An 11,022-nucleotide genomic window follows, 5' to 3' on the forward strand; every position below is an offset into this window, starting at 1 on the left:
ACCGAGTCGCAGCACGGAGGTCGGGTCTGGATCAACGCCCTCGTCCTTTCCTGGTGCGGTTCCATCGTTACCGGGATAAGGAGAGAGTCATAGAGGCTTCCAGAATCCAGGGGAGGGATCCAATGGCCCTAATTTATGAGGGGTTGAAGATCATGTTTTTTCAGGACATTTCAGCGGCGATGATCCAGAAACGAAAATCGTATGATGGTGTCAAGAGAAGATTGAAGGAGCTTGGGATTCAGTCCTCCCTGAGATATCCGGCAGTGCTTCAGATCACCTTCGATGGATCCATGCATCTCTTTGACATATTGGAGAAGGCAAGAGACTTTGTGGACAAACTAACCTAAGTTAAACAATTGTAGTATGTATAAATACCATTGCTTGGGTATGTGTTTATCATTCTGTAAAAGAAATGGAGGAAATCTGGTTGGAGCTTTGTTTTTCCCCTTTTTTTTCCCTCTATTGATAATAATTTGGTTGAAATTATGTCTGGCGGTGGGTAAGATGTACATTTTAAATTTCTAAGTTAGGACATACCAAAGGATGGGTGCGGTATTTATTTCCCCCTCTTTTTTTTATAAAAGAATGTTTTTTTTATTCACATTGATATGCTATGGGGTGTTTATTCTTTTTAGCTTGTGCATTGCAATACGGCTCTAGCTGGGAGAAGTGAAGGTGGTTGAGATGGTTAGATGCCTATTTATGGGCAGTTCGGGACAGGTAGTTGCCCCCTCCAGGCAGGGGATGAGTTCCCCAACTCAGCGCTATTGGCACTTTATATGTTGGTTTGTTTTCTGGTTTTTGTTGTTTTTTATTTTTAATAATTTTGTATGTTTGTTAAATGTAGTGGTTTTAGTTTATGTAGTTTTTATATTTGGTGGATCATGCAACGCTAAGGCTCAGCAATTTGTGGTTTGGGTTCCTCCTCTCTGGAATTTAAATGTAATTGCAGAAGGTTATGGCTAATGATTTGATTAAATGGAATATCAAGGGAAGTCACTCACCAACTAAGAGGAAGAAGGTACTTTTGAGTCTTAGAAAGGAGAATGTGGACATTGCTTTGTTTCAGGAGACACATTTGAATGACGAGGAGCATCTGAAATTACAGCAGAATGGCTTTGACCGAGTTTATTTTTCATCATTTAATACCAGAAGTAGGGGAGTGGCTATATTGGTTAGGAAAAATCTCTCATTTAAATTGTTGGAATGTGTTAAAGACACATACGGGAGGTTTATAATTCTTAAAGCCTTGATAAATGGGGAAGAATATGGCATTTTAAATGTTTATTGTCCCCCAGCTCATCCTCTTAAATTCTTGGTAGATGCTTTTTCTAAACTGATAAGTCTCAAGTCTCGGCACATCATTATAGGGGGAGATTTTAACTGCTTCATGGACCCCACAGTAGACAGGTTGCCTTAAGGTCCCTCGATACCCGCTGCACAAACTAAACAGTTATTGGGTTTGTCTGGGGAATTAGGATTGGTGGACGTCTGGAGGTGTCTCCACCCTACAGGTAGGGATTTCACGTCGTTCTCCAATCCGCACAGATGTCACACGAGGATTGATTTTTTTCTGACCCCTGCGGTAACCCTGGATCTGGTGGCATCCTGTACGATTGGTAATATTGCCATCTCTGATCATGCTCCAGTGTACCTCATGGTTAAGATTAAGGATGTTACAGTGGATTCAAGGTACTGGCGAATGGACCCCTTTATTCTCATGGACAGCAACTTTCTGGAGTATTTCTCTAGGGAATTTCAGGCATTCCTAGACATCAACATAGGCTTGGTTGATAGCTCATCTGTTCTCTGGGAAACTGCCAAAGCTTATGCCAGAGGGTTACTTATTTCATATTCCACAAGCAGGAAGCGGTAGAAGGGTGAGCAGCAACGTCTCCTTGAAGCACGGTTGAAGGCAGCAGTGAAGGCCTATTTTGACAGACCCTCGTTGGTCAAACTACAGAGGATTACGGCACTGCGGTCTGCACTAAATTCCGTGCTCACACAGATGGCAAAGAAGGAGCTGGCTTTTGCAAAGCAAAGGTTATACGAACATAGCGACAAGCCAGGCAAATACTTAGCATACCTTGCCAGAAAGACAAGTGCCCCACAAACTATTACAGCGATTAGGGAAGGGTCTGGAAACCTAACATGTGATTCTAAAAGATTAATGTGGCGTTCCAGAGATTCTACTCTAAGTTATATCAGTCTGAGAATTGTGAGGAGGGGCAGGCCAAAATGGAATCCTTTTTTAAAGATCTGAAGCTCCCGAGTGTGAATCCCGAATAACAGTCCTTTCTCAATGCCCCATTATCAGAGCAAGAAATGCAGGAAGCTGTGAGGCAGCTTCAGAGTGGAAAGGCGCCCAGTCCTGATGGACTTCCCAGTGAATTCTATAAGGAATTTATAAGTATACTGTCAGGCCCGATGCTGACTATGTTTAATGATTCATACAGTCATGTTTGTCTCCCACCATCTCTGAGAGAGGCCAATATTTCACTTATCCTTAAAAAAGGGAAGGATCCGGAAGACTGTGCTTCATACAGGCCCATCTCGCTCTTAAATGTGGACTTTAAGATCCTTTCTAAGGCTCTTGCATTAAGGCTAGAGACTGTGTTACCTTCTATTATTAAAGAGGATCAGACGGGCTTCACAAAGGGTCGCAGATCCTCCAATAACATTAGGAGGCTGCTTAACGTAATTCAAGCATACCGACAGCAGTCAATACAGGGATTGGTGATTTCTTTAGATGAACAGAAGGCATTTGACCGAGTTGAATGGCCATACCTTTTCTATACTCTAGACCAGTTTGGCCTGGGCGAAGTTTTCATAAGATGGGTAAAGGTTCTCTACAGTGTACCTCTCGCTGCGGTCATTACCAACGGGGTACGATCAAGCAATTTTAATATTTCTAGGGGCAGCCGGCAGGGCTGTCCCCTTTCACCATTACTTTTTACGTTGCTGGAGAAGCTCAGCAGGTCTGGCAGCATTTGTGGAAAGAGTGCAGAGTTAATGTTTCGAATCCAGTGGACTTTACTTAAGAACTCGTAACAGCCTAGTGAACATTCTCTGGACTGTCTCCAGTGCCAGTATATTTTTCCTTAGCTGAGGGGCCCAGAACTGTTCACGGCATTCCAGCTGTGATCTCACTTCCTTTGAAGTAAAGGCCAACACTCCATTTTCTTTCCAGCTGAACTTGGATGTTAGCTTTTTGTGATTCATGGACAAGGACTGACAAATCCCTCTGTTTTGTAGCTTTCTGCAGTCTTCCTCCATATCAATAATATTCAGCTCCTCTATTTTTTAGATTTAGATTAGATTAGATTAGACTTACAGTGTGGAAACAGGCCGTTCGGCCCAACAAGTCCACACCGACCCGCCGAAGCGCAACCCACCCATACCCCTACATTTACCCCTGACCTAACACTACGGGCAATTTAGCATGGCCAATTCACCTGACCCGCACATCTTTGTGACTGTGGGAGGAAACCGGAGCACCCGGAGGAAACCCACGCAGACACGGGGAGAACGTGCAAACTCCACACAGTCAGTCCTTCCCACCAAAGTTGTGGAGGTGCTGGTGTTGGACTGGGGTGCACAAAGTCAGAAGTCACACGACACCAGGTTATAGGTTTATCTGAACAGGTTTATCTGGAATCACAAGCTTTCGGAGCGCTGCCCCTTCCTTAGGTGAAGTGCAACATCAGCTTTCAATGCCAGGGCGCCCTCTGCAGTTGGCGTCAGTCAGCTGCAGCAATGCGGGAAGCCTGAATCAATAGTCTGGGTAGATCGACAGGAGCAATGTGGTTTCAGTGGCAGTGTGGGGACACCTGGTGTGGGGACGCCTGGAATGGACTGGGTGGGAAAAGCACAGCAAGGAGGAGGAGATGGAGCCCCTGTAGAAAGTACAGTCCTAGCCTGGCAAAGCACTTTCAAAAAACCATAATGTTTGACTTTTAGCTTTATTTATTATTTATCTGCTTAATACTAAGAATTACTGTCATGCTTAACTTTTAACTTTGTTCTTTCTTTCGACCTTGTTCTTATGATTCTGTACCTAGGTACTTGTACCTAAATGGCACATGGTGTGGCGACTTTTCATTGTACTCTTGTCCTTGAGTACAAATGACAATAAAATCGAAATCAAAAACAATCAAAATCTATTTTGTGTCATCCGCAAACTTGCTCATATATTGTCCTTGTCATGAATAATGTTGGAAATAATTGTGGCTCCAGGACTTACCCAACTCCACGAGTTACACATTACAACCTGTATGTTGGATACAGCTAATGACATGGAATCACTGGGTCATCCACTGCAGAGAAGGAGACCATTTGGCCCAATGAGTTCATGGTTACTCCCACAACGCAATCCCACACCAGATGAACAGACACAACTGCTTCACAGCTAATTATGCTCCTGGTCCCACTTCACATTGCAACAAGGTCAACAAACAAATATTGCATTTATAAAGCACCTTGCAGAATCTTAGGGCCTCTCAAAACTTTATAAGCTGGACTGTCTCCAGCTGGCTGTACTTTCACTAACAACAAGAATGGAGTCTCAGCAGCAATGGTGTGGGGTTGGGGGATGATAGGGAGGAGCTACTGACTGATTTGAGCAAACATTGAAACACCAGGATATGGATGTCCATGTGAAATTCTGTTGGTTTGCTGTACAAGTCAGATCATTATCAGGCTGCAACTTTCCCTGACACAGCTCAATCCATTAGTGTATTACTGCAGCAGTGTCACCTTGACTACATTTCACTCCATTGCCCAGCAGTACCTCTAACTTTGAGAAGTGGTTTAAAGGAGTTGGGTTGATGGTGGTGGCTGGGTGGGGAAAGGAACTTCCAGAACTTACCAGCTGAAAGCTCAACCAGCAACTGTGGAGCAATTAAAATCAGGGCATGCACAAGAGGCCGTGATTGAAGAGTACAGGGACCTCAGACAGTTTTAGGGCTGGATGAGGTCACAGAGACCAAGAAGGATGAGATTGTCAGGGGTTTTAATTAGGAAGAGAATTCTCAAATGGTATATATGGTGAAGGCAAGGGCCAAATAGATTGGGCAATGCTGGGTTCAGATTATTGATGAAAAAACTTGACCTACTCTTGGGAAATAAGGCAGGGCAGGTGACTGAGGTGTCAGTGGGGGCGCACTTTGGGACCAGTAACCATAATTCTATTAGTTTGAAAATAGTGATGGAAAAGGATAGACTGGATCAAAAAGTTGAAGTCCTAAATTGGAGGAAGACTAATTTTGATGGCATTAGGCAAGAACTTTCAAAAGCTGACTGGGGGAAATGTTCACAGGTAAAGGGACAGCTGGAAAATGGGAAGCCTTCAGAAATGGAATAATGAGAGTCCAGAGGCAGAATATTCCTTCGAGGGTGAAAGGAAAGGCTGGTAGGTATAGGGAATGCTGGATGACTAGAGAAATTGAGATTTTGATTAAGAAAAAGAAGGAAGCAAATTTCAGGTATAGACAGGAGAGATCTCGGGAATCCTTAGAAGAGTATAAAGGCAGTAGGAGTATACTTAAGAGGGAAATCAGGAGGGCAAAAGGGGACATGAGATAGCTCTGGCAAATAGGTAAAAGGAGAATCCAAAGGGTTTTTACAAATACATTAAGGACAAAAGGGTAACTCGGGAGAGAATAGGGCCCCTCAAAGATCAGCAAGGCGGCCTTTGTGTGGAGCTGCAGGAGATGGAGGCGGTACTAAACAAGTATTTTGTATCAGTGTGGAAAAGGACATGGAAGATATAGAATGTGGGGACATAGACGGTGACATGTTGAAAAATGCTCATATTATAGAGGAGGAGATGCTGGATGTCTTGAAATGTATAAAAGTGGATTGGTGTACCCTAAAACGCTGTAGGAAGCTAGGGATGTGATTGCTGAGTCCTTAGCTAAGATATTTGTATCATCAATAGTCGCAGGTGAGGTGCCAGAAGACTGCAGATTAGCTAATGTTTTAATAAAGGTGGTAAGGAAAAGCCAGGGGACTGTGGACTGGTGAGCCTGACATCGATGGTGGACAAGTTGTTGTAGGGCATCCTGGGGGACAGGATTTACATGTGTCTGGAAAGGCAAGGACAAATTAGGTATAGTCAGCATGGCTTTGTGTGTGGGAAATCGTGTCTCACGGACCTGATTGAGTTTTTTGAAGAAGTAACAAAGATGATTGATGAGGGCAGAACGGTGGACTTGATCGATATGGACTCCGATTACAAAAGTTCCCCAATGTAGACTGGTTAGCAAGATTAGATCTCATGCACTGGGGGGAGGCGGATGTGACTGAGGTTAGATTCCTCTGCGTGGTACTGGGATTAGAGTCCCCTGGGGTGGGTGTGATTGAGGTTCAGGTCCTCCGCACTGTGATGAGGTTTGATCTTTCAGTGTTTAAGTGAGCTTTGAGCTCTGTGTGTTTTAGTGAGGTTCAAGCTCTCTGTGTTTAATTAGGGTTCAAATTTTTGGTGTTTAATTGGGGTTTGGGTTTTCTGTGTTGAAGTGGGATTTGAGTTCTCTGTGTTAAATTGGGGTTCAAGCAAAATGAGAAAGGGGTTAAAGTCTCCTTGTGGTGAAATCTGAGGCTCTGTTGAGTCTTTGTTCTGGGGGAAGAGAGTGGCTTGGATTGCGGCACCATGTGGTCCGCTGCTTTTTTGTAAGTGTAATTTCAGTAAGAGGACTCAAAATAATGAGAATATACTGAAATTAAGGTTGTAGTAATACTTGGGTTGAAAAAGAAAAAAATTCAAGGTAAATTGTGCCATGCTAAGAATGTTTGATGTTTAAAAATTTTGTCGGTAAAAACAAGGACTGTAGATGCTGGAAACCAGAGTCTAGATCAGAGTGGTGCTGGAAAAGCACAGCAGGTCAGGCAGCATCCGAGGAGCAGGAGAATCGACATTTCAGGCAGGAGCCCTTCATCAGAAATAGAGGCAGGGTGCCTGCAGAGTGGAGAGATAAAATTTTGGTTTGTTAAAATACTGGTTCAGAAAATCCTTTTAAGTAACTGTTTTGGCTTGTTTGAGTCAGGATCTCAATTCAATGTGTTTTGTGGACTGTGTAAGGGGGCAGATTTTGTTTTTATATTGAAATTGCACAACAGTACATCCTTTTTTAAAAATTATCAAACTTATAACCTTGAAACAGCTTGACTGAGTGCCTTGAGCCCCTGATTTGTTTAGAATTCTACAATCCCTGTTTTGTTGGGTCAGTGGTCATGCTTTAGCCAGATGACAGCATTGTGTTCAAACATCTTTGCTGCTGTGTTTTTAATGCAGAGTGTTCACAGAAAGAGAAGTGCATTTTGAGTTTGATGTTTTGTTAGGATTTTAGAGAATATTAGAACTTGAGGCTAAGCTGTTTAAAGTCTGTTAATTATTGTTAAGACTTCATCGGCCCCCTTCATATTGCAAACTCAAAAAATGTTGATCTCTACTAAAATTGCCACCATAATTTCGACTGCTTTGTTTGGGAAGTTTTGCTTAGAGAATATATTTTAAAATATTCTGCATTTGTTTCTCATGAATATTTGAGATTTAAATCTGAACTGAAACTGCTTCATCAATTGCTAAAGTACAGGAAACATTTTGTTGTTTTCTTGCTGTTCCAGATTTTTGTAATAATTTTCCTGACAGCTTTGACATTAGCCAAGTATCAATTTGTCAAAGAAAAATAATCTTGAATAACCCAAATGGGGTACCTGAGGGTTTGATTTTACGACCATTGATTGTTGTTTATAATTGACTGAATTGTTTAGGCAGTACAATTTAGAAGTTTATGGATTGTATAAAACTTGTGAATGTCATAAATAGTGGACAGAGTAACAGACTTCAAGAATTCAAAGAATGTTGAAATAGGCAGACAAAATTTAGAGTAGTTAAATGTGTGACTGTCTCCATACTGATAACCATCTTGGCAGGGATGGAATGAGAGAGGAAATGCAAAGATACTTTCAGCAGCTAACATCGTCTCTAGAGTTCCTCCATTCACAGGTAAAGCATTACTTCAGACCACCGTCCATACCTCCACAACCTAATCCAACGGATTCAATCAGCACCAGTCATGAACACGAAAAGTGAAGAAGTTAACAGCAGCGAAGAAGAGGTGGGTATGTTTTTTTTGTCAGTGGCCTTCCTATGGACATTAAACCACCTGAGTTATTCGATCATTTAAGGGATATGAAGGTTCACTGATCAAACTAACATAAAAACAGCCAGTTGGCTTTGTTACATTTAACAGCAGAGCAGGAGCAGAAGCAGCAAAGAATGCTGCATTCACCGAGCTATACTGCACACTCAGATGTGCTGGTATCCTCCATATAGATAACCTCTGCAAGGACGGAAGTCTCGTCAGTACTGTGAAGCATTTAACTGCCTTTATCCAAGAAATCAGATTTCTCCAAGGAATGATGCAACAACAGACTAAATTTTGTTTTCAGGTTGGACTTTACTAAAGGAGATTTTGGAGAACTGGCCCATTTCCACTCAACTTAGAGGGGATGGAGTGGACACGAAGGATGTGGACTTAAGAACTTTACTGGTGAACTTTTTTTTCCACATGGGAGGATTCTTCAAATTCTATTTACGTTAACGGATTAGTAATATTGTTGTTATAATCATTGTATGTTGTGTGTCAATTACTTGTTTAAACACTGGCTGTCAGAGTCTTATGAAAGCTGGTAATGCCATTGGTTATCATGAAATGATAAAAGGTGGGAATGAGAATGTTAATTGGGTAAAAGTAGGCAGGGAAAGAGTTAAGTTCTGAGTTTTGTGAAACAAGAGGTTCAGCTGAGCATGACTCAAGATAGATAAGAACTTACAGTTAATTGCTGGAGGCAAGGGTAATGGGTTAAAAAGGTGGAAAAGCATTCATTATGTCGAACCATTTAACAAGATTATGTAGCGTTCAGTATAGAATGTCAGTTAACAAGGTAAAAAATATTCTTTATATGAAGTCAGTTATTCATTGTGTAACAGCAGATGGTTTAATCTTTACTATTGACACTCGCTGATAGTAACGGTCACCCAATTAATATGTATGTTGTCTTATCTGGATGCTCCTCCCTGTAAAATGACTATCTAGTTCATTGAGAAACTGCTGTTCCAGAGAAGACCGTGAACCCATGTGCCTGTGCATGATGACAGAAGGATGTTGTGAAATTTGAAAAGGTTCAGAAATGATTTACGAGTATGTTGCCAGGGAGAGGCTGAATAGGCTGGAACTGTTTCCCCTGGAGCTTTGGAGGCTGAGGGGTGACCTGATAGAGGTTCATAAAATCATGAGGAACATGGATAGGGTGACTAGCCAAAGGGGTTGGGGAGACCAGAACTAGAAGGCATAGGTTTAGGGTGAGAGGGGAAAGATATAAAAGAGACATAAGGGGCAACTTTTCCATGCAGAGGGTGGTACGTGTCCGGAATGAGCTGCCAGAGGAAGTGGTGGAGGCTGGTACAATTGCAGCATTTAAAAGGCATCTGGATGGGTATACGAATAGGAAGGGTTTGGAGGGATATGAGCCAAGTGCTGGCACATGGGACTATAGCTGAAAAATGTGTTGCTGGAAAAACGCAGCAGGTCAGGCAGCATCCAAGGAGCAGGAGAATCGACATTTCGGGCATAAGCCCTTCTTCAGGAATGAGGAAGGTGTGCCAAGCAGGCTAAGATAAAAGGTAGGGAGGAGGGACTTGGGGGAGGGGCATTGGGAATGCGATAGGTGGAAGGAGGTTAAGGTGAGGGTGATAGGCTGGAGAGGGGGTGGGGGCGGAGAGGTCGGGAAGAAGATTGCAGGTCAAGAAGGCGGTGCTGAGTCTGAGGGTTGGGACTGAGATAAGGTGGGGGAAGGGGAAATGAGGAAGCTGGAGAAATCTGCATTCATCCCATGTGGTTGGAGGGTTCCTAGGTGGAAGATGAGGCGCTCTTCCTCCAGGCATCATGCTGCCATCGTCTGGTGAAGGAGGAGTCCAAGGACCTGCATGTCCTTGGCAGAATGGGAGGGGGAATTAAAGTGTTCTGCCATGGGGCGGTTGGGTTGGTTGGTGCAGGTGTCCCAGAGGTGTTCTCTGAAACGTTCCGCAAGTAGGTGGCCTGTCTCCCCAATATAGAGGAGGCCACATCGGGTGCAGCGGATGTGGTAAAGGGAAGTTGGAGGGAAGTGAGGGAGGAGGTGTGGGCGCAAGTTTTGCATTTCTTGCGGTTGCAGGGGAAGGTGTCGGGAGTGGAGGTTGGGTTGGTGGGGGGTGTGGACCTGACGAGGGAGTCACGGAGGGAGTGGTCTTTCCGGAATGCTGATAGGGGAGGGGAGGGAAATATATCCTTGGTGGTGGGGTCTGTTTGGAGGTGGCGGAAATGACGAAGGATGATACGATGTATCTGGAGGTTGATGGGGTGGTAGGTGAGGACCAGTGGGGTTCTGTCTTGTGGCGATTGGAGGGGCGGGGTTCAAGGGCAGAGAAGCGGGAAGTGGAGGAGATGCGGTGGTGAGCATCGTCAACCACGTCTGAGGGGAAATTGAGGTCTTTGAAGAAGGAGGCCATCTGGGTTGTTCGGTATTGGAATTGGTCTTCCTGGGAGCAGATAGAACATAGAACATAGAAAAATACAGCGCAGTATTTTTGGCCCTCGATGTTGCGCCGACCCAAGCCCACCTAACCTACACTACCCCACTATCCTCCATATGCATATCCAATGCCCGTTTAAATGCCCTTAAAAATGGAGAGTCCACCACTGCTACTGGCAGGGCATTCCATGAACTCACGACTCGCTGAGTAAAGAATCTACCCCTAATATCTGTCCTATACTTACCTCCCCTTAATTTAAAGCTATGCCCCTCGTAATAGCTGACTCCATACATGGAAAAAGGTTCTCATGGTCAACCCTATCTAAACCCCTAATCATCTTGTACACCTCTGTCAAGTCACCCCTAAACCTTCTTTTCTCCAATGAAAACAGCCCCAAGTGCTTCAGCCTTTCCTCATACGATCTTCCTACCATACCAGGCAACATCCTG

The sequence above is a fragment of the Hemiscyllium ocellatum genome, chromosome 17 (genome assembly GCF_020745735.1).
Source record: "Hemiscyllium ocellatum isolate sHemOce1 chromosome 17, sHemOce1.pat.X.cur, whole genome shotgun sequence".
In the NCBI taxonomy this organism is placed as follows: Eukaryota; Metazoa; Chordata; class Chondrichthyes; order Orectolobiformes; family Hemiscylliidae; genus Hemiscyllium; species Hemiscyllium ocellatum.